Source organism: Hyla sarda, chromosome 1 (genome assembly GCF_029499605.1).
Source record: "Hyla sarda isolate aHylSar1 chromosome 1, aHylSar1.hap1, whole genome shotgun sequence".
Taxonomy (NCBI): Eukaryota; Metazoa; Chordata; class Amphibia; order Anura; family Hylidae; genus Hyla; species Hyla sarda.
Genome location: NC_079189.1, coordinates 97,304,261 through 97,325,334, shown reverse-complemented (window position 1 = coordinate 97,325,334; position 21,074 = coordinate 97,304,261). Strand labels below are relative to the sequence as shown.

Here is a 21,074-nt window from a genome sequence, read left to right as displayed (position 1 = left end):
CGGAGTTCCCCTTTTATGCAGTGGTCCCCAACCAGGGTAGGGTGCCTTCAGCTGTTGCAAAACACACTGACTGATATATTTCAGCCCTTTGAATACTGTAGTAGTTAGTTGCTTGAAGGAACTTACGTTTTATACTGTAGTACCCCTTTTAACCAGCGGTTCCCTCCCAACCAGGGTGCCTCCAGCTGTTGCAAGACACACGGACTGATATCTTTCAGCCCTTTGAATACTGTAGTAGATAGTTGCTTGAAGGAACTTAAGTTTGATTCTGGAGTACCCCTTTTAACCAGCGGTTCCCTCCCAACCCAGAACTGATATCTTTCAGCCCTAAAAAGGGCTTTTTTGGGTGCTGTCCTTAAAGCAGATGTTACACTAGTGCTTTAGAAGTAAACTGGACCCTGAATACACCACCTAGCAGCAACCTAGATATCGCTTTCCCTATACAGCAGGAGCAGCTTCTCTGACCCTCCACTTCCTAAGCCTGCAGCATGCTGAATGAGGCTAAAATGGCGCCCGTGCAAGAGGTAGGAGGGTCTGGAAGGGAGGGACTGCTGCTGATTGGCTGTAATGTGTCTGCTAACTCTGACTCACAGGGTCAAAGTTTACAGCAATGTTAAAGTATAGGGGGCGGATCGAACTTCACATATGTTCGCCCGGCGATGCGAACGCGAACATGCTAAATTCGCCGGGAACTGTTCGGCGGCGAACAATTCGCGACATCTCTAGTGGAGACACAACGTTCCTATGTCTATGCCTCGTTCATAGAAATTAATGGAGGGGGTGTGTTTCGACCAACTGACATACTGGTTACAAAACGCGCTCTAGCAGCACAAAGCCGGGGCTCTGTAAGGGAGATCCCCGCCTCTCCCATATAGATTTCAATGTAAACTAAATAGCTGAACATAACATCAAATCTGCAGCTTCAAATCCTGCGCATCAAATATGCTGTACATGTGAATATACACTAAAGGTTAAATCAAGCTTTTCTGTTAAACATATTTTTAAGAATTTTCTTATTTTCCATTATGTTATATATAAAAACAATTATTCTGAAATCTTGCAGTTTTCATTCTGGCCACTAGGGAAGTCTATTGTGTCTGAGACAGTTTATTGTTTCTATGACCAAGGGACTTGCAGCATAGCGTATCTCTAAATGCTGTTAAAAACAGATCAGACAAGATGGCTGCCCCATAATAATTTCCTAAAGATGAACCATAAAAAAAATGTTTCAGTATCTGTATCTAATCAGTAAAAAAAATCTAGGTGATACTTTCCCTTTAAGGACAATAATAAAAGCTATACACACTCAAATGATTAAAGAAACCTGCACTTACAAAACTTTAAAGCGTCATAGAACAGTGAAATTGTTTTTAACTAAAAGGATTGTTCTGTAGAGTACAAGACAAACAGCGATATATTTAACTGCTGTAAATGTATAAAACTGTATATCTATATATCTGTTGATCTAATTCTTGGAGCTCTGAATGTCTCTAAGTCTCTAAACACTGCCAGGGTTCTTATATATCACAATTCTCATGGTCCATGACTGGCAGTAGGAGATGAGTTGGCTCCTGAACTCTTCTTAAAAAGCAAAGTAGAAAGAAGTAGAGAACACTGAATATGAGAAAATCCATTCACATCTCATGAAAACTGTGAATTCACACTGAAAGCCTCTACAGTTCATAGAAATAATTTTTTTCTTTTCAAAAATGGTCCCCATGGAAGTCTTTCTATCCAAAAAATCTGCTAAATTGGCAACATGTCCCGCATAATAATGCTTAAGAGCACAAAAATTGGAGTGCTAAGGAAATGTGTCCTGCCGGGCACCCACCATTGGCATTATCATCTCTTCTTCCCACACCACTAGCCCTTGTGGTACTTGGTTGTCACGAAAGGGATTTCACAGGTGCGCTGGCACGATGCTAAGTTGAATTTTTGGGGTCAGTATTTGGCTCAAATGGATGGCTGTTTGTAGAGGAAGTGGGGAGGTTATGTGACTTGTATGTTGTTGGCATTCAGTGGCTGCTACCTAGGACACCAGGGCCTGTAAAGTATTCATTTTTATGTTTGGATGTTTTTTGGATGGCATTTTAGAACGTTGTTTTGTTGTTTTTATAATAAACTTCTACCATGCCTTTGTTCTAGCACTGTTTAAATCCTGTACAACTTTTATGGGAAAACAGCATGCTGCATTTTTACGACAAAAAAAACAAAAAAACAATTATACTTTAAGGGTACGTTCACACTGAGCAATTCAAGAGGAATTCACAAGGAATAATTTCGTTCAGGAAATTGTTGCCTTCTCCATCAAGCAGAATTCAAGCGGAAATGAAGAGGAATGAAGGAGGGGGCTATTTAATCTACCTTTCTGAATTCCGCTTGAATTCCGCTCGAATTGCGCTTGAAAACGTTGTTGGGCAGAATTTTTTTTTACTATTGACTTCTATTGGATTCTGCTTGCGGATTCCGCTTGAAGAATGAACATGTTTCTTTCTTTCTTCAAGCGGAAAGGAATTCAGCTAGCAGAATTTCCGCAGTATGAACAGGACAGCAGAAATAACATTAAAGTCAATGGGAAGAGATGTGCATTAATTTGGAGAGGATAATTCAATAGGAATTACTCGAGTAAATGAATCTTGAATTACTCAGTTTGAACGCACACTAAGGCCCCATTTACACGTATCAGATTTTGCACTGAAATTCATGAAATGGAGTTTTTACAACCATTTGGCATGCAACAGAAAGTTGTTGTGTGGGTCATTTGGCGCCACGTCCTAGTTTTCTTTGCAGATTCCAAATGGGAAAGCTGAATGTCAATGGGGTCCCGTGTATCCATGGCACCACAAGCTGCAAATCTGTGGCACATACCCAGCAGAATATCAAGTTTGAAGGAGACTTGTGAACATCCCCATACAAATTATCTAGCTGCAGCGAACACCAAAAAAGTACCCTTTTTCAACAAAAAACAAAAACTGTGTATAAAACAATGCTAACACTTATTTTGTGATTGTTTTTCATGATTTATGCCTGGAATGAGAATCCTTTGATCCAGTAAATCTAGGATTTCTGTACAGGACCCTCCAACGTGTATTGTTAACTCATTTTCTCAGGTTAAATAGGACTTCTCAGTATAGTACTGAACCACAGAAAACAAAGTGATGCCAGGCAAAGTGATAAATGATTATATTAAGAAGCTTTTACCTCCAGTGTGGTCTTTATCTGAAATCAAGAGGAAGTCCTTTATGTAACTGCTGGGATGAAAGGACGATTATCATTTCCTTTTCATAACAATTGCTATATATGTTTAAGGGCACTATCTCTGTGGATCTAGTTTCTTAATATCGTGCAGAGGGTAAAGTGCCCCGCAGATCAGCTAACCGGTGGACTTCAGTCTGTCCAATCTCTGATAAGAGATCAGATAATGTTTCATCTCTCTTTCTCATAGAGAATAATTGAACCGGCCTGGAGAGAAGGATATAGACATTATTTATACTTATTTATTTTCCCTGTGAGGTGTGAAAGCATTGTACACTTGATAATTATGTGAATTTTGATTCTCCAAAACCGAATGCTTTATTGTCATACAAAATAGCATATTACATACTGTGCAATCTATATTATAAAACCATACCCTCTAATAAATGGTTCCTGGGGGCAGAAATTGGATTTCGTTATTTTGTTATATAGGTGAATCTGGATGATTTGTCCAGGATACCGAATATAAGCCGAGGCCCCTAATTTCACCCCAAAAACCCAGGAAAAGTTATTGACTCGACTATAAGCCTAGGGTGGGAAACACATCATCCCCCCATGTCATCATCCCCCCCTGTCATCATCCAGACCCCCGTCATTAACACCCCCGTCATCATCACCCTGTCATCATCCCCCCCTTCATCATCACCCTGTCATCATCCCCCCTTCATCATCCCCCCCTTCATCATCACCGCCTGTCATCATCACTGCCTGTCATCATCCAGACCACTGTCATCATTCCCCCCACTATATCATCACCGCCTGTCAATTCCTTCATCAGTGGTCTTCAACCTGCGGACCTCCAGATGTTGAAAAACTACAACTCCCAGCATGCCCAGACAGCCATCGGCTGTCCGGGCATGCTGGGAGTTGTAGTTTTGAAACACCTGGTGGTCCGCAGGTTGAAGACCACTGCGGCCTTCGTCATCATCCAGACCCCACCTTTAGTTTTCTACTCACCTCCCCTCAGTGGGAAAGAAGGGTGAGCTGTTCCGGGCCATCTATGTTGCAGGGACCGTCCGGTGGGGAGGGTTAGTCTTTCCGGGCTGTCCATCTTCACCGGGAGGCCCTCTTCTCCGCTCCGGGCCCGGCCCCAGACTAGTGACATTGCCTTGACAACGACGCACAGGGACGTTCATGCGCAGGGACAGATGTCCCTGTGCGTCGTCATCAAGGCAACTTCACTAGTCCGGGCCGGGCCCGGAGCGGAGAAGAGGGCCTCCCGGTGAAGATGGATAGCCCGGAATGACTAACCCTCCACACCGGACGGTCCCTGCAGCATAGATGGCCCAGAACAGCTCACCCTTCCTTCCCACCTAGGGGAAGTGAGTAGAAAACTAAAGGGGGGGGTCTGGATGATGACAACGTACCTTGGCTCTTGCCATGCTGGGGAACACCTCTTGGGCTTTTGAGCCTCATTTGCATAACAACAAAAATGCTTATATCTTAGTGTTGGAAAGGGCTATAAGGATTTAAAAAAAAAAGGTATGCCCAGTATCCTGATGACATTATCTTGCCATGTGCTTATTTACTCCCCTCTTTTAGGTTTGATTTAACTGTTCAATTATTGAAAAATAAAAAAAAATGGTGTGTGGTCTAAAATTTTCCTGGCATTACCTTATCTTTGTTACTTGAGCCCTTGCATGTCTGTGTTAACATCTGTTCCACAGTACTGTGTTTTGGTGCTGACAGACCACCATTACTTCTTGATTGCTTGACTATGTCCTACTATTCCCTCTTCATCATCCTACCCCCCCCTGGTTTTATCCTAATACTGATTTCTGTTATCACTGCCCATATTAACCCATTCCTGTGTATTCTGGTTCTGACCCGGAACAGTCCAGAGTCAGCTAAATACATCCTCTCTTTGCCATATGGTTATTTTCTGTGTTGTCGTTGGTACTGATAAGGATGACCCTTATGTTTCTGATGACTGATCAATATATATATATATATATATATATATATATATATATATATTAATACTAATATGCCAATGCTGATGCTGGAGAAAGATATTTGTTAAACTCCCCTTAACCCATAAACCAGCTTGCTATTTGCTTGCAACTGAGAAACCTTGGAATGACGCCAGGAGGCCCATGATGAGACGTCAGAAGACAAAACATTTGAGGTAGATACAGATTGTATAGAAGGGCAAAGATCTGGGATTTTCCAGTAAGAGGGCGGCATAAATGAACTTTGGCCAAGAAAGAAATGGATGCTAAATACGCTAATATATACAGAGATAAAGCTCAAATAACCAATCAAAATGTAACATGATGATTTTGACATCATAACTAAACCTTCCTTTTTTGTCAAATGTAAAAACAATGTGTAATTAAACAGAACTCCTTGAGCAGCTCTTTAGGGAGTATGTCGAGAAGGGGATATGATACCAACATTCTGTCTGGTGTGTATTCCTTGAGCCGGGACTCAGCAGTATATAGTGGCAGTCACTCACATTTTAATGCCTCACCTCAAGTCATCCTTGACAGTTGGTGTCAGAAGTTGGATTCTGTGCCCTGGACCAAACTCAAGGGAGGAGCCAAGTCTGGTGGACCGACACTTTCCCAGACGTCCATGGGGAACCAGAACTGCCCAAACTAGGAGTTAAAATCTCCACAAGAACACGGTAAGTCTGCTGATTTCTTTATGAAACTGTAGCTTATCGGCGTCTTTTGGGCAAGCCATGGAAATGGCTTCTGTCGACCCACTATGACTAGCCCTAGCGACGGGGAATCTTCCCCTCTGTGTGTGGTCTCAATTTCTAAGAGTTCTGAGAGTTTTTGGTTGCCGATGACTCACATTTTAATGCTTCACCTCAAGCCATCCTTGACAGTACCAGATCACTATAATGTGTATAACTAATAACAATGATATCCAGTGGGTTCAGATGTTATAAAGCTGTCTTATAACAGGAAAGTGAATAGTCACAAACCAGTGCAAACCGGTCTTTGTATGTTAGTTTGCTTTTACTCTTGTGCAAAATGATGACATCCATAACACTATGTCCCATAAGACAGGCTGATGTGAAAACAGATGCTATTTCTTGTCTCACAAGACCAATTATGTGCCGAATATACTTGTCATAATTTGAGGATCCCCTTCTTAAAGCCAGATTTACACTGCAACTTTTTTGTCCACAAGACCCAATGTACTACTTTGCCCGGCAGCTGTAGCTCAATATTTAAAGGGGTACTCCGGTGGAAAACAATTTTTTTTTTTTTTAAATCAACTGGTGCCAGAAAGTTAAACAGATTCATAAATTACTTCTATTTAAAAATCTTAATCCTTCCAGTACTTATCAGCTGCTGTATACTACAGAGGAAGTTCTTTTCTTTTTGAATTTCTTTTCTGTCTGACCACAGTGCTCTCTGCAAACACCTCTGTCCATGTCAGGAACTGTCAAGAGCAGGATAGGTTTGCTATGGGGATTTGCTTCTGCTCTGGACAGTTCCTGACATGAACAGAAGTGTAAGCAGAGAGCACTGTGGTCAGAATTTTATTTTTTTTTTTAAAGAAAAGAACTTCCTGTGGAGTATACAGCAGCTGATAAGTACTGGAAGGATTAAGATTTTTAAATAGAAGTAATTTACAAATCTGGACAAAATAAAAAAAATGGTGCAGCTCACAATTACACACTGACCGAGGTGAATTGGGCAATACACTTATACCCTAGGTGTGTAAAATTTAGAAAATTTAGAAAAAAGGAGGAGCCCACACCTCAAGGACAATGGTATTTTATATAGTTGAAATAGATTTGTCTGAGACAGTGCTTCAATTATAAAGAATAATAACATTTATAAAAATTTAAAAATACACATAAATTCCCCCACAGGGCCCTTGTGGAAGGAATAACTACATTAATAACATAAAATTCAAATGGCAATTCATAAAAAAATTATTCAATAATAGCTGCTAAATATTTCGGCAGAATGACCGATACTCCGGCAATGCCGATAATATGATAGTCCTGAAAAAGTGCTAGTTTTGAGTCCAACAATAAATTATATTGCAGATATTGAATGGAAATGTCCAGATTCAGATGTAAAAGCCACTGATGTGGGAAAATACATTTATATTACCAGTTGGGTTTTGCCGTCTTTTACCAGAATACCCCTTTAAAATCAATCATATAGCGCTACAAAAAGTCACTAAGTAGCCTTAGCCCAAAGCTATCTGATATCCTATGAAAGGAAATAATGGGATCACTGACAAGTGTAGGTCATCCACATTAGATGCATAGCGGCCATGCCTTTTTAGTCAGCACCTTCTCTTTAAACTAAGTATCTTGCCAACTGAATGGTCAAGTAGGACCATGTGGCTATTTACTAGGTACTTTTCATAGATATTCAAAGCCAAGTGGCAATTATATGGTTCCTATCCAGATGGTATGTGTAAAAGTGTTCTGTGATACTGTCGTTTTGGTCATAGTGACATGATTGTTGTGGTCAGCCATTGTCCTCTTTGTGCATGTCATTATATAAAGTATACAGTATGGTCAAACAAGATGGAAACACAGGAGACTGGCAGCAGGAGAAGGTAGATGAAACAGTTGGGAAAATATCTCCCCACAATAACATTATCACAAGATGGAATTCTAACACAAAAGGAAACATTATCCCTAGTATATAATAGTTAAGAAACTGTAGTATGGGTCACTATTCCCTCTCAATATACACCACATTGGAGCAGAAGCCTAAAGGTCAAAGTCAATCTGTCAGCTGCAATTCCATTCCAAGCTAATAGTTAAAAGGACAAGGAAACACATGGTACCTTTCATATATCTGTAAGTGGTATCGAAACATAGAAAAATTATTTTATTCTCCTGGGCCAAGTGTCAAAGAGGTGTTCCCAAACTCCTGAAGTGCTGACAGCTAAAACAACTCTTCGATCCCCCTCCCATCTCTATCCATGATTGATTGACAGGGTGTCTGCCTATATATTGCTAACTCACCACCAGTATTCCTGTAATGTCATCTGTTTCATCCCAGCTCCTTCATATCTATACAATTAATTACTACAGCTGGGTCATGTGATCCCTAGACCGACAACCAGAAAATTATATGCTCTAACATGCGGACAGAAAGTCAATCTTTTCTGTGTTGAGGACTTCCTGTGAACTACAGCAATACATCATCTTCACCAATGAAATCCCTCCAGGTGGCTCTGGCTTTTCCCCCACCCAGCTCTGTCTGTATATACCTCAATTTATAGAATGTTGCTGCTATCTCTACAGCGCTTGAGTGCAATGATATATAGTAGTAGGTGAGTCCATACCCTGATTAGCTGCAGACTTACAGAGTTATACAGCACCCAGATCACACTCATCTGTGTCTAAGAGCTACAGTAGCAGGGAGAAAAGGAGAAAGACTGCAGCTATATTTCATATGATGAACTATTAATTGGCATAGTGGGTAATTTCATTGGTAGGCAGATGGCATGGAATGTCAGACTTTGAGTTCCTATAGACAGTTTTTGTTAATTCTTTATATATATACCGTATATATATATATATATATATATATATATATATATATATATATATATAGTTTTTGTTAATTCTTTATATATATATATATATATATATATATATATATATATATATATTATATATTCTTGCTTTCTTTTTCAGAAAAAGGCAGTTAGCATGCAGTCATAAATTGACTAATACCATCAGTCCCACGTTCACAGCCCTGGATGCAGATAGCACTGCTCAGTGAGTCTTTTAGCCTTGGTGTTAATTAATAGCTCCAAGACGTAGGTCGCTTTGCCACTAGCAAGGTGAAGAGGTCACCAAGTATGAACTACGATCTTGTCATGTCTTTCCGCCTGTCATTCTCTATGGAAACTTTGCCGCCTAAGCTTTGTTTGCCCTCATTACTTCTATCTTATCATATACAGTTCTGAGATTTCCACAATAAATCAATGTGGGCGACATGAATTGCATGAAGGAGAAAGCCGCAATGCCTACATGTCCATCACAGACATTTTACAGGGCTTCTCTGGTGTAGTCAGGAAGCAGAAAGGAAGAGATATATTTATAGAAACATGCATGAAAGATTTATTGCTACATTCTGAACATATAGCATTAAAATTCATATTGCCATGGCAGGCTTCTTCTCAAATGCAGAGTCTGCTTATAGACCTATATTCATTTGGTAAACTAACAGATTGGATTTCACATAAGGGAAGCTGGGAAATTAGTAGTTCCCTATTATATTATGATTAAAGAAATCACTGCAGTTACAAAATATAGGACCAAATGGGTAACATTGCTCCCGGAGGAGAGCACCATAAAGACATGTGGAGACTTATAGGCCATTCGTGCTTCATTGGGAATTCTGAGAAGCATATGTAAAGCAGATCTCTGATGCCATATTTTGGTCCCACAAGTATACGCCTCTCTGCAGCCAGCCAGCACGCTGCTCTGTAAAGATGAGGCAAGGACCCTGAAACAGCTGTCTACAGGTACGCTCTCCCTCTGGGGAGGTTCTGGTCTCGCTTATTAAAGCGCAACTGTCATGAAATCTGGATGTAATAACGTGCACACAGCCTGTGTACTGTGTGCAGGTGGTGGGTATAGCAATGTTTTCACCTAATATTTGCAGGCTTTTGTGACCCCAAAAAATGCTTTTGATCAAAGTCACTGACGGTAGAAAAGGCGTGGTGCGAGGTATGTCAGCGCTGGGACCGCTGTGTGATTGACACACAGGTCCCAGCGCATGCGCCCTTCAGCTAATCTAGCATGCGCGCCGCTGCATGTCATCCAGCTAGCACTGCGCAGGTGCACTGAGGAGGAAGACGGTGGCGGGAGCGAGCGCTTGCTGGAAGAACCAGCGTTTGCTGGATAACACGCAGTGACGTGCACGTTAGATTAGATGAAGGGCACATGCGCTGGGACCTGTGTGTCAATCACACAGCAGTCCCAGCGCTGATATACAGGGGGTGGGCGTGGTGGCGGCGGAGCATTGCATACCTCACGCCAAGTCTATCCGACCGTCAGTGGCTTTCATCAAAAGCGTTTTTTGGGGTCATGAAAGCCAGCAAATATTAGGTAAAAACATTGCTATACCCTCCACATGCACACAGTACAAAGGCTGTGTGCAGGTTATTGCACCCAGATTTCCTAACAGTTGCGCTTTAAATCCCCAGTCATGTCCTAAGGCTTCTTAAAGCGTACCTGTCGGATTACACAAAAAAGAAAAGAATTCATATATTACTCAGTGCCTAAGCCTGACCATGTACATCTAATTTTTATGCCTCTAACATATATTTATATATATATATATATATATATATATATATATATATATATATATAACTCAATGGCCAATGACTCAATTTACTAAGAGTGGAGTGTAGGTTTCCATTTTCCTACATTTTCCCCTTACCCTACACTTTGCTTTTTTACACATGCTCTGATCTGTCTGGTTTTCCTCAGCTAAAATCCACCACATTGCTATACCCTCCACATGCACACAGTACAAAGGCTGTGTGCAGGTTATTGCACCCAGATTTCCTGACAGTTGCGCTTTAAATCCCCAGTCATGTCCTAAGGCTTCATAAAGCGTACCTGTCGAATTACACACAAAAAAAAAGAATTCATATATTACTCAGTGCCTAAGCCTGACCATGTACATCTAATTTTTATGCCTCTAACATATATTTATATATATATATATATATATATATATATATATAACTCAATGGCCAATGACTCAATTTACTAAGAGTAAAGTGTAGGTTTCCATTTTCCTACATTTTCCCCTTACCCTACACTTTGCTTTTTTACACATGCTCTGATCTGTCTGGTTTTCCTCAGCTAAAATCCACCACATTTTATGTGGAAACCTTAGTAAATATGTTGGGTATTTGTGAAAATGTCGGGAACACGCCCCTTTTAGGAGAATACGCCCCCTTTCCCCAGGGACCACGCCCCTTTTAGGGGTTTTCTTAGCAAAATGGAGCGTTAGTCAGGGTTTTTACAATTCTGGCGCACAATCTGGCGCAGACACAATGCAACAGAATCTGGCGCACAACCCGACAAAACATGTCGGGTTTGCAATAGCAAATGAGGGCCAATGTGTGTGTGTATGTATGTATGTGTGTGTTTGTGTGTGTGTGTGTGTATATTCCAGCAGAAAAAAATGGTGAAATCCAGCTTCCTAAAACTTCAATGTTTTATTTAATCCATTAAAATTGAACAAAAAAAGTGCAAGTTAAAAGCCAAATGAAACGCCGCTATGAACAAGGTTTTTCTTTAAACTTGCACTTTAAACTTTTAACTTGCACTTTTTTTGTTAAATTTTAATGGATTAAATAAAAAATTTACGTTTTAGGAATCTGGATTTCACCATTTTTTTCTGCGAAGATTCATTGCTTGGGACCCGGCCGATTCTTATCTCCGTGCTTCCTGGAAAACAGACTCCAAGACGGACTTGATTACAACACATGGTGAGCTGACTCCCTGCTTTCTTCTATATTTGTGTATATTCCAGCATCACTTTCAAACCGCTTAAGATATTTCCATGAAACTTGGTACACATGTTACTTATATGCCAACTAAGAATATAGGATAGGTAAATTAACCCTTACCCACCCCCATTTGCGAGAGTCAGGGTTTTTGCTTAAAGTCCCATACAAGTCTATGTGATATATATGTTACTGCATAACTTCCAAACGGCTGGAGATATTGCGATAATAATTGGTCACATGTTCCTTAAATGTCTACTAACAATATAGAATAGTTATTTAAGGACTATTTCAGAATTATTGCTACTCATTACTACCTAGTAGGGTACTGGTTGTACTGGATATGAGTATTTTGGATTCTCACAAGTCCTTAGAGAGGCTCACCAGAAGGCAAAGGTGAAGCAGCATTGCACAAAAAATTTAAAGTGAATCGTCTGAGAGGGAGATGACAACATGTGGACTGTAACTCTGTGCAAGGCACCTTTGACTGTCATTGTTATAGGAGTATTTTATGGATGTCTTAGTTAAAGTGTACCTGTCATTTTCAAAAACATTTTAAATAATGTAGATAACATTATCTGTATATTTGTAATATACATTGGCTAAAAATATATATTTTTGGGGTAAAAAAAATCCTGGCTTATCCCTGTAGCAAAATATAGGAAGTTTGGGTGAGACAAGCAGGGTTCCGTACACTGAGGACAAGCAGGGCTCCGTACACTGAGGACAAGCAGGGCTCTGTGCACTGAGGACAAGTAGTGCTATGTACACTGAGGACAAGCAGGGCTCTGTACACTGAGGACAAGCAGGGCTCTGTGCACTGAGGACAAGCAGGGCTCTGTGCACTGAGGACAAGAAGGGATCTGTGCACTGAGGACAAGCAGGGCCCTGTACACTGAGGACAAGCAGGGCTCTGTACACTGAGGGAAAGCAGGGCTCTGTGCACTGAAGACAAGCAGGGCTCTGTGCACTGAGGACAAGAAGGGCTCTGTGCACTGAGGACAAGCAGGGCTCTGTACACTGAGGGAAAGCAGGGCTCTGTGCACTGAAGACAAGCAGGGCTCTGTGCACTGAGGACAAGCAGGGCTCTGTACACTGAGGACAAGCAGGGCTCTGTGCACTGAGGACAAGCAGGGCTCTGTACACTGAGGACAAGCCGGCTCTGTGCATTGAGGACAAGCAGGGCTCTGGGTACTTAGGACAAGCAAGGCTCTGTGCTGTGAGGCCCTGTGACATGCCCCATTGTCACACAGCAGGATGATTGGCTAGCCAGGAGCCTGCACAGAGCCCTTTTCATCCCTTCCTCACTTCCTGTATTCAGTCTCCACACAGAGGCAAACAGGCAATAGCTGTAGGGACAGCATTTTTTCTCCTAAAAATATTATCTATTTTTAAACCAATGTATACTACAAATATACATATAAAGTTATTATATACATTATATTAAAAGTTTTTGCAAACACTTAATGAAATATACAAATAGAGGAACGAATACTTAAGCAAAAAGTAGCTTACATACTAGAAACATCTTCCTACCCATGGAATACACAGTGCAGAATCAGAACAAGAAAACCACCCACACCTTCTACCCTGTATAGTGAAAAATTCAACATCAACCATTATAAGGGGAAATGATACAATTATCATGGCTGCAGGACACAGAACATAAATTCCAATTTCTCCCTGTATTATAGCTACAATAAGTAATTCAGTGTCCTCCTGAGTGAACATGACAGAGCCTACAGGAATCTTTTATTTCTTTCCTACCATTTCATTTAATAAATCAAATGTACTATAGTGTTATTGCTTTTATGGACAGCCTGCGGACATTTTTCTAAGAGTGAATTAGTACACACATGGATAACATGTTGGGCCACTCTGGACTTTCACAGCATGATGCTTCATGAACTCAGCTATTTTATGGCCCTTTTATACAGAGCAGCAATAGGTCCCTGTCCCCATGGAGGCACCTTAACCCATTAAAGGGGTACTCCGTCCCTAGACATCTTATAAGATAGGGGATAAGATGTCAGATTGCCGCGGCCCGCTGCTGGGGAGCCCCGGGATCTCGGCTGCGGCAGCCTGCTATCACTACTTCACAGAGCGAGTTCGCTCTGCACGTAATGACGGGCGATACAGGGGCCCGAGCATCGTTACATCATTGCTCTGCCCATCATTACATCATGGCTCCGCCCCTTGTGACGTCACGGCCCGCCCCCCTCAATACATGCCTATGGGAGGGGCGTGGCAATCATCACGCCCCCTGCCATAGACTTGCATTAAGGGGACGGGCCGTGATGTCACAAGGGGCGGAGCCATGATGTCACTCTGCTCCGTCCCCTGTATCGCCTGTCATTACGCACAGAGCGAATTCGCTCTGTGCAGTAATGATAGCAGGCTGCTGCAGCGGCGATCCCGGGGCTCCCCAGCCGCGGGACCGCGGCAATCTGACATCTTATCCCCTATCCTTTGGATAGGGGATAAGATGTCTGGGGGCGGAGTACCCCTTTAAGGATGCAGCCCTTTTTCACCTTAAGGACTGAGCCCTTTTTCGCAATTCTGACCACCATCACTTTACGCATTAATAACTCTAAAACGCTTTTACCGAATATTCTGATTCTGAGATTGTTTTTTTCGTGACATATTCTACTTAATTTTGGTGGTAAATTTTCGTCGTTACTTGCATCCTTTTTTGGTGAAAAATCCCAAAATTTCATGAAAATTTTGAAAATGTTGCATTTTTCTAACTTTGAAGCTCTCTACTTGTAAGGAAAATGGATATTCCAAATACATTTTATTTTTATTCACAAATACAATATGTCCACTTTATGTTGGCAAAATGGACATATTTTTACTTATTTAAAAAATTAGAGGGCTTCAAAGTAGAGCAGCAATTTTCAAAAATTTCATGAAAATTGCAAAATCTGAAGGGACAGATGTTACAGAACTACAACTCCCAGCATGTCTGGGCAGTCTAGGCATGCTGAGAGTTGTAGTTTGGCAACATCTGGAGGGCTACCGTTTGGGCACCACTGTAACACTGGTCTCCAAACTGTGACCCTCCAGATGTTGCAAAACTACAACTCCCAGCATGCCCCAACAGCCTTTTGCTGTCTGGGCATGCTGGGAGTTGCAGTTTGGCACTCACTAGGAAGGGCAGCAGTAAATATCGCTTACTGCCCCCTTCCAGCAGGCATCCCGGTCCGGTCCGCAACCGGCTAGCGGCAGGGACCGGAATTCCCACGGGCGTATGCATACGCCCTACGTCCTTAAGGACTCGGGATGCAGGGCTTATGCATGCACCCCACGTCTCCTGAACAGGTTAAAGAGTATCCGTCATATAACACAACAAAAAATGTTAAATGATACCTAATCCTGATCATGTACAGTAGTTTTAAGTGTCTAGCACCTATATTTCTCTAACAAATACAGTGGGGCAAAAAAGTATTTAGTCAGTTACCAATTGTGCAAGTTCTCCCACTTAAAAAGATGAGAGGCCTGTAATTTTCATAATAGGTATATCTCAACTATGAGAGACATAATGAGAAAAAATTAAATTCCATAAAATCACAATGTCTGATTTCTAAAGAATTTATTTGCAAATTATGGTGGAAAATAAGTATTTGGTCACCTAAAAAGTAGCAATATTTATGGCTCTCACAGACCTATAACTTCTTCTTTAAGAGTCTCCTCTGTCCTCCACTTACCTGTTTGAACTTGTTATCTGCATAAAAGCCACCTGTCCACAACCTCAAACAGTCACACTCCAAACTCCACTATGGCCAAGACAAAAGAGCTGTTGAAGGACACCAGAAACAAAATTGTAGACCTGCACCAGGCTGGGAAGACTGAATCTGCAATAGGCAAGCAGCTTGGTGTGAAGAAATCAACTGTGGGAGCAATTGTTAGAAAATGGAAGACATACAAGACCACTGATAATCTCCCTTGATCTGGGGCTCCACACAAGATCCACCCCGTGGTGTCAAAATGATAACAAAAACAGTGAGCAAAAATCCCAGAATCACATGGGGGGAACTAGTGAATGACCTGCAGAGAGCTGGGACCAAAGTAACAAAGGCTACCATCAGTAACACACTACACCGCCAGGGACTCAAATCATGCAGTGCCAAACGTGTCCCCCTACTTAAGCCAGTACATGTCCGGGCCCATATGAAGTTTGCTAGAGAGCATTTGGGTGATCCAGAAGAGGATTGGGAGAATGTCATATGGTCAGATGAAACCAAAGTAGAACTGTTTGGTAAAAACTTAACTCGTCATGTTTGGAGGATAAAGAATTCTGAGTTGCATCCAAAGAACACCATACCTACTGTGAAGCGTGGGGGTAGAAACATCATGTTTTGGGGCTGTTTTTCAGTAAAGGGACCAGGACGACCGATCTGTGTAAAGGAAAGAATGAATGGGGCCATTTATCGTGAGATTTTGAGTGAAAACCTCCTTCCATCAGCAAGGGCATTGAAGATGAAACGTGGCTGGGTCTTTCAGCATGACAATGATCCCAAACACACCGCCTGGGCAACAAAGGAGTGGCTTTGTAAGAAGCATTTAAAGGTCCTGGAGTGGCCTAACCAGTCTCCAGATATCAATCCCATAGAAAACCTTTGGAAGGAGTTGAAAGTCCGTGTTGCCCAGTGACAGCCCCAAAACATCACTGCTCTAGAGGAGATCTGCATGGAGGAATGGGCCAAAATGCCAGCAACAGTGTGTGAAAACCTTGTGAAGACTTACAGAAAACGTTTGACCTTAACGTTTGCCAACAAAGGGTATATAACAAAGTATTGAGATGAACTTTTGTTATTGACCAAATACTTATTTTCCACCATAATTTGCTAATAAATTCTTTAAAAATCAGACAATGTGATTTTATGGATTTTCTCATTATGTCTCATAGTTGAGGTATACCTATGATGAAAATGACAGGCCTCTCTCACCTTTTTAAGTGGGAGAACTTGCACAACTGGTCGCTGACTAAATACTTTTTTGCCCCACTGTACCTTCTATCTGTTGCTCCCTTGTTTTGTCATTCTGTGCTGGGTCTCTTCATTCAATCACTGCAGACTGCTCTGTACCCCTTTCTCTCTTTTTTGCAAGCTACAGTCTGATAGGACAGGAGTGAGCACAGAGAAGTGCTAGTCCCACCTTCACTTACTGGATGATGCTGCAGCCAGACAGGATTATGTTCTGGATTCTATTGAGTTTTTTTTATTAGCCATATTTTTTTATAAAAAAGAAAATACTCTGATAGTGCCCATCCTGAGACTAGACTCCGGATCCGCCACTACTCCCAGGAGCCCTGTAATGTAACTCTGAATTTACTTGTCTCCCTCCCACACATCAGCCACCCTACCCATTGAAGCACACCTGCGACAATTAATCTCCCCCTCACCCAGCGGTCGCTCCACCCATTGAAGCAGACTGGCTGACTAATGATGTAATGTCTCGGGCCGTACTGCAATCTAGGATAACCTGAGACGACACTCCTTTTGTATGCTGTTACAAATAAACATCGGAAGAAAGATCACATAAGATTTTGCGAGACCACCATTAAACACAGGTACAGACACTATATTATGAACTACACTAACTTAAAGGGGTACTCCCACCCTAGACATCTTATCCCCTATCCAAAGGATAGGAGATAAGATGTCTGATCGCGGGGGTCCCGCTGCTGAGGATGCGGCACCCACCTGTTTTTTCACCGGAACCGCTGGAGGGTCTGATTCGCGACTACGGGAACGGAAGTCCGTGACGTCAGGACTCCGCCCCCGTGTGACGTCACGCCCGTCCCCTTTGGATAGGGGATAAGATGTCTAGGGTGGGAGTACCCCTTTAACAGCCCCTGTAGCATAGTCAAATAAAAAAAAAAACAAGTAAGTAAACAAGTAATTTGTTTTTGGAAACCAAACATATGTGGCTCATATGACATGAATACAGTCTAAACCAGTGTTTCCCAACCAGGGTGCCTCCAGCTGTTCCAAAACTATAACTTCCAGCATGCCTGGACAGCCTTTGGCTGGCCAGGCATGCTGGGAGTTGTAGTTTTGCAACAGCTGAAGGCACACTGCTTGCAAAACACTGGTCTAACCTTTAAAACTTCAGCAGCAATGCATACACAATAGCTCATATCACAGTGTATCCTGGACTACACCTTTTATCATAATCCTCTACCTAATCCCCACTGGTCATGTCTAAAAATGCCTGTTTTTCTAACATTTTGAATCCAGCAGAACATATCATATTTTTTTTTCTCATTCTGATGCTGGAGGGCTGACACACACAGACGTCCCCACATTCAGCAAAACCGCAGACACTACACAGGCGAATGATTTCCCAAATGATATTGGATTAGGATACACATCTGCTGCCAGTGTCCACGCTGCAGTCGTCTTACACAATTTACCAAATGTCCAAACACTCTCGGTGCATTGTAAATGTTTCCTATTAATTATATATTTCCTCTATTAAATTATCTTCTCGTTCGCAGACTATTAGGTGGTCATGCCCTGCACGGTTAACATCATCTGTGCCAGATAAATGCTGAGAAATCACTTAACAGCTACTGGGGAAGTAAAAAGCTCCTGTTCGTGGTAAATAAGTCATCATTTCAATATAGTTTTCTACTACTTGAATAACCTTTACCTCACTGAGGTCACTTGTACCTTGTAATTATGTGGGCTGTTCTTTACATATCACAGTACAGTGGTCCCTCAACATACGATGGTAATCCGTTCCAAACGGACCATCGTTTGTTGAAACCATCGCATGTTGAGAGATCCGTGCAATGTAAAGTATAGGACAGTGGTCTACAACCTGCGGACCTCCAGATGTTGCAAAACGACAACACCCAGCATGCCCGGACAGCCGTTGGCTGTCCGGGCATGCTGGGTGTTGTCGTTTTGCAACATCTGGAGGTCCGCAGGTTGAAGACCACTGTTAGAGGAAGTTGTACTCACCTGTCCCCGCCGCTCCGGACCGTTACCGCTCGTCACTGCTGCCCGGGATGTCGCCCTCCATTGCTGTCGCCGCGTCCCTGAGGTATCCCCGACGGTCCTTGCTTCCCGGCATCCGCGCGCTCCGTCGCTGCCATCACGGCGCTACGCACGCCGCTCCTATTGGATGATGGGACGGCGTGCGCAGCGACGTGATGACGTCGATGGAGAGCGCCGACGATGCAGGGGATCCTGAAGAGGACGCGCCGGAGCCCCGAGGACAGGTAAGAGACATCACCGGAGCTCACAGGGTACCGTAAACGGCTATCCGGTGGCAGATGAAGCAGTCAGCGCTGCCGGATAGCCATTTATGCGATGGCCCCGACATAAAAAAGCATTCTATGTTGATGCTGCCTTCAACATGCGATGGCCTCTGAGAGGCCATCGCATGTTGAAATTATCATATGTCGGGGCCATCGTAGGTCGAGGGGTCACTGTATAGTGCAGTGTTTTCCAACCAGGGTGCCTCCAGCTGTTGCAAAACTACAACTCGCGTCATGGTGGGATGCCACTGCTTTCTCTACACCGATACTAACCAATGACATACATAAGGTACCAATGACCTCTGAGGCATATATAGTGTCAATGCATTATCTATGAGCATAACCAGAATGCGTACAACATTCATGTTCATAGAAAAACATAGAGAAAAATGACTGCGTTTTCTATACGCATAGTCAAGGTCTGATTGCATTCTTTTGTTACTTACAGCCAACAAACACATACACTGGATATCATTCACATTTTTACATCTTGTGATGGTGTGGCTAAAATAAAAATAAAAGAATGTTTTCCCCAGATCATTCTACTGTATACGCAATACCCCATTATGACAAAGTGAAAACAGAATGTTACATAACCTAATGGTGGATGTCATTTTCGGGTCTCTCTAGATATGTTTGATTGCGTTCAATTCAGGGCTTTGGCTGGGCCACTCAAGGACATTTACTGAGTTGTCCATAAGCCACTTCTGTACTGTCCTGGCTGTGTGCTTAGGGTCTATGGGGGAGATTTATCATTGCTTTTAGAGCTTTTTTTTTTGTCTATGTTTTGGTGCACTTCAGGCGCAAGCAGCATATTTAGCGACTTTTATGCGTCTTTTGATATAGACAGTTTCACTCTTTTTGCCTACCCGTAGAACTTTTTTTTGTTGACCATGCAGTGGTCATGTATTTATCATTTGTGACTTTTGTGGCTTTTTTGTGCACAAAGATTTTTTTTAGGCGCAAAGCTACAAAACCTACCAGTAGGCGTGAGAATCACTTCTACCTTCCGCAATTCAACCTTTAACTTCTTGGGGAAGACAGTGTCCCGCTCCCCTTCTATGACACGCGCTAAGCGTGTCACAGCTGGGTGGTCCTAGCTGGGTGGTCCTGGTGGCTATCTGCCACCAGGAACCATCTCTAATGCTCACGGTGAGGCTCGGCTTTAACCCCTTAGATACCGCAATCAAATTTGATTGTAGCATCTAAAATGTAATAAAAATATCCCGGCAACTCTGTGAAAGTAAGTAAAAACACCTAACCTGCCAAATTCAGGACCCCGGAAAGTGTCTACTTCCCTCCCTCACAAGCGTCTACAAAAAGTGTATGTGGTAGAGCTTTTCCACCACAGGAGAGCTGTGCAAAATTCATCATCCTGTTGCACCTTCATGATAAATAAGATGCATGCTAGTCAAACCCACTACCCAAATAAACGTGGGAAACTAGCTCTACTGTAGACATTCTATGATAAATCTGGGTCTATGTCTTGTTGGAAGGTGAACCTTTCGGCCTAGTCTGAGATCCAGAGCACTCTGGATCATTAGGAAGATCTCTGTGCTTTGCTTCATTCAGCTTTTCCTTAATCCTGACCAGCCACTGCAAAGCACCCCCACAGCATGATGCTGACACCATGCTACTGTAGAGTTCACTTTTGTTTACATGAGACGAGAGAATCTTGTTCCTCACAGTCTGGGAGTTCTTTAGGTGTTTTTTGGTCTGTCATAAAGCCCAGATTGGTGGTGCTGCAGTGATGGTTGAACTTCTTGAAGTCCTGCACACAGGATCTTTGGAACCTCAGCCAGAGTGACCATTGAGTTCTTGGTCACGTCTCTTACCAAGACCCTTCTCCCCATATTACTAAGTTTTTGGGGTGGCCAACTCTTGGAACAGTCCTGGATGTTCCAAACTTCTTCCATTTAAGAACTAACTATGCAGGCCACTGTGTTTTTGTGAACTTTCAGTGCAGGAGACATTTTGCTGGAGACCCTTCTCCAGATTTGTGCCTCCACATAATCCTGTCTCTAAGGTCTACAGGCAGTTCTTTCCTCCTCATGGTTTGGTTTTTGCTCTGATATGC

The 21,074-nt window shown here is 42.4% G+C and overlaps 1 protein-coding gene across 4 annotated transcripts in view; it reads right to left on the bottom strand.

Moving 5' to 3' along the window:
- TRMT9B (tRNA methyltransferase 9B (putative)) overlaps positions 1–21,074 on the bottom strand; it is a 51,697-nt gene that overhangs the window by 20,556 nt on the left and 10,067 nt on the right. The window contains exon 1 of one of the 4 annotated variants that reach the window (XM_056551683.1): positions 19,979–20,023. The exons of the other annotated variants lie outside the window; for them this stretch is intronic. The gene's annotated coding sequence lies outside the window, so the exon portion shown is untranslated. Of the gene's footprint in view, positions 1–19,978; positions 20,024–21,074 lie in introns of those variants that run through there. 4 annotated transcript variants of the gene reach the window in all.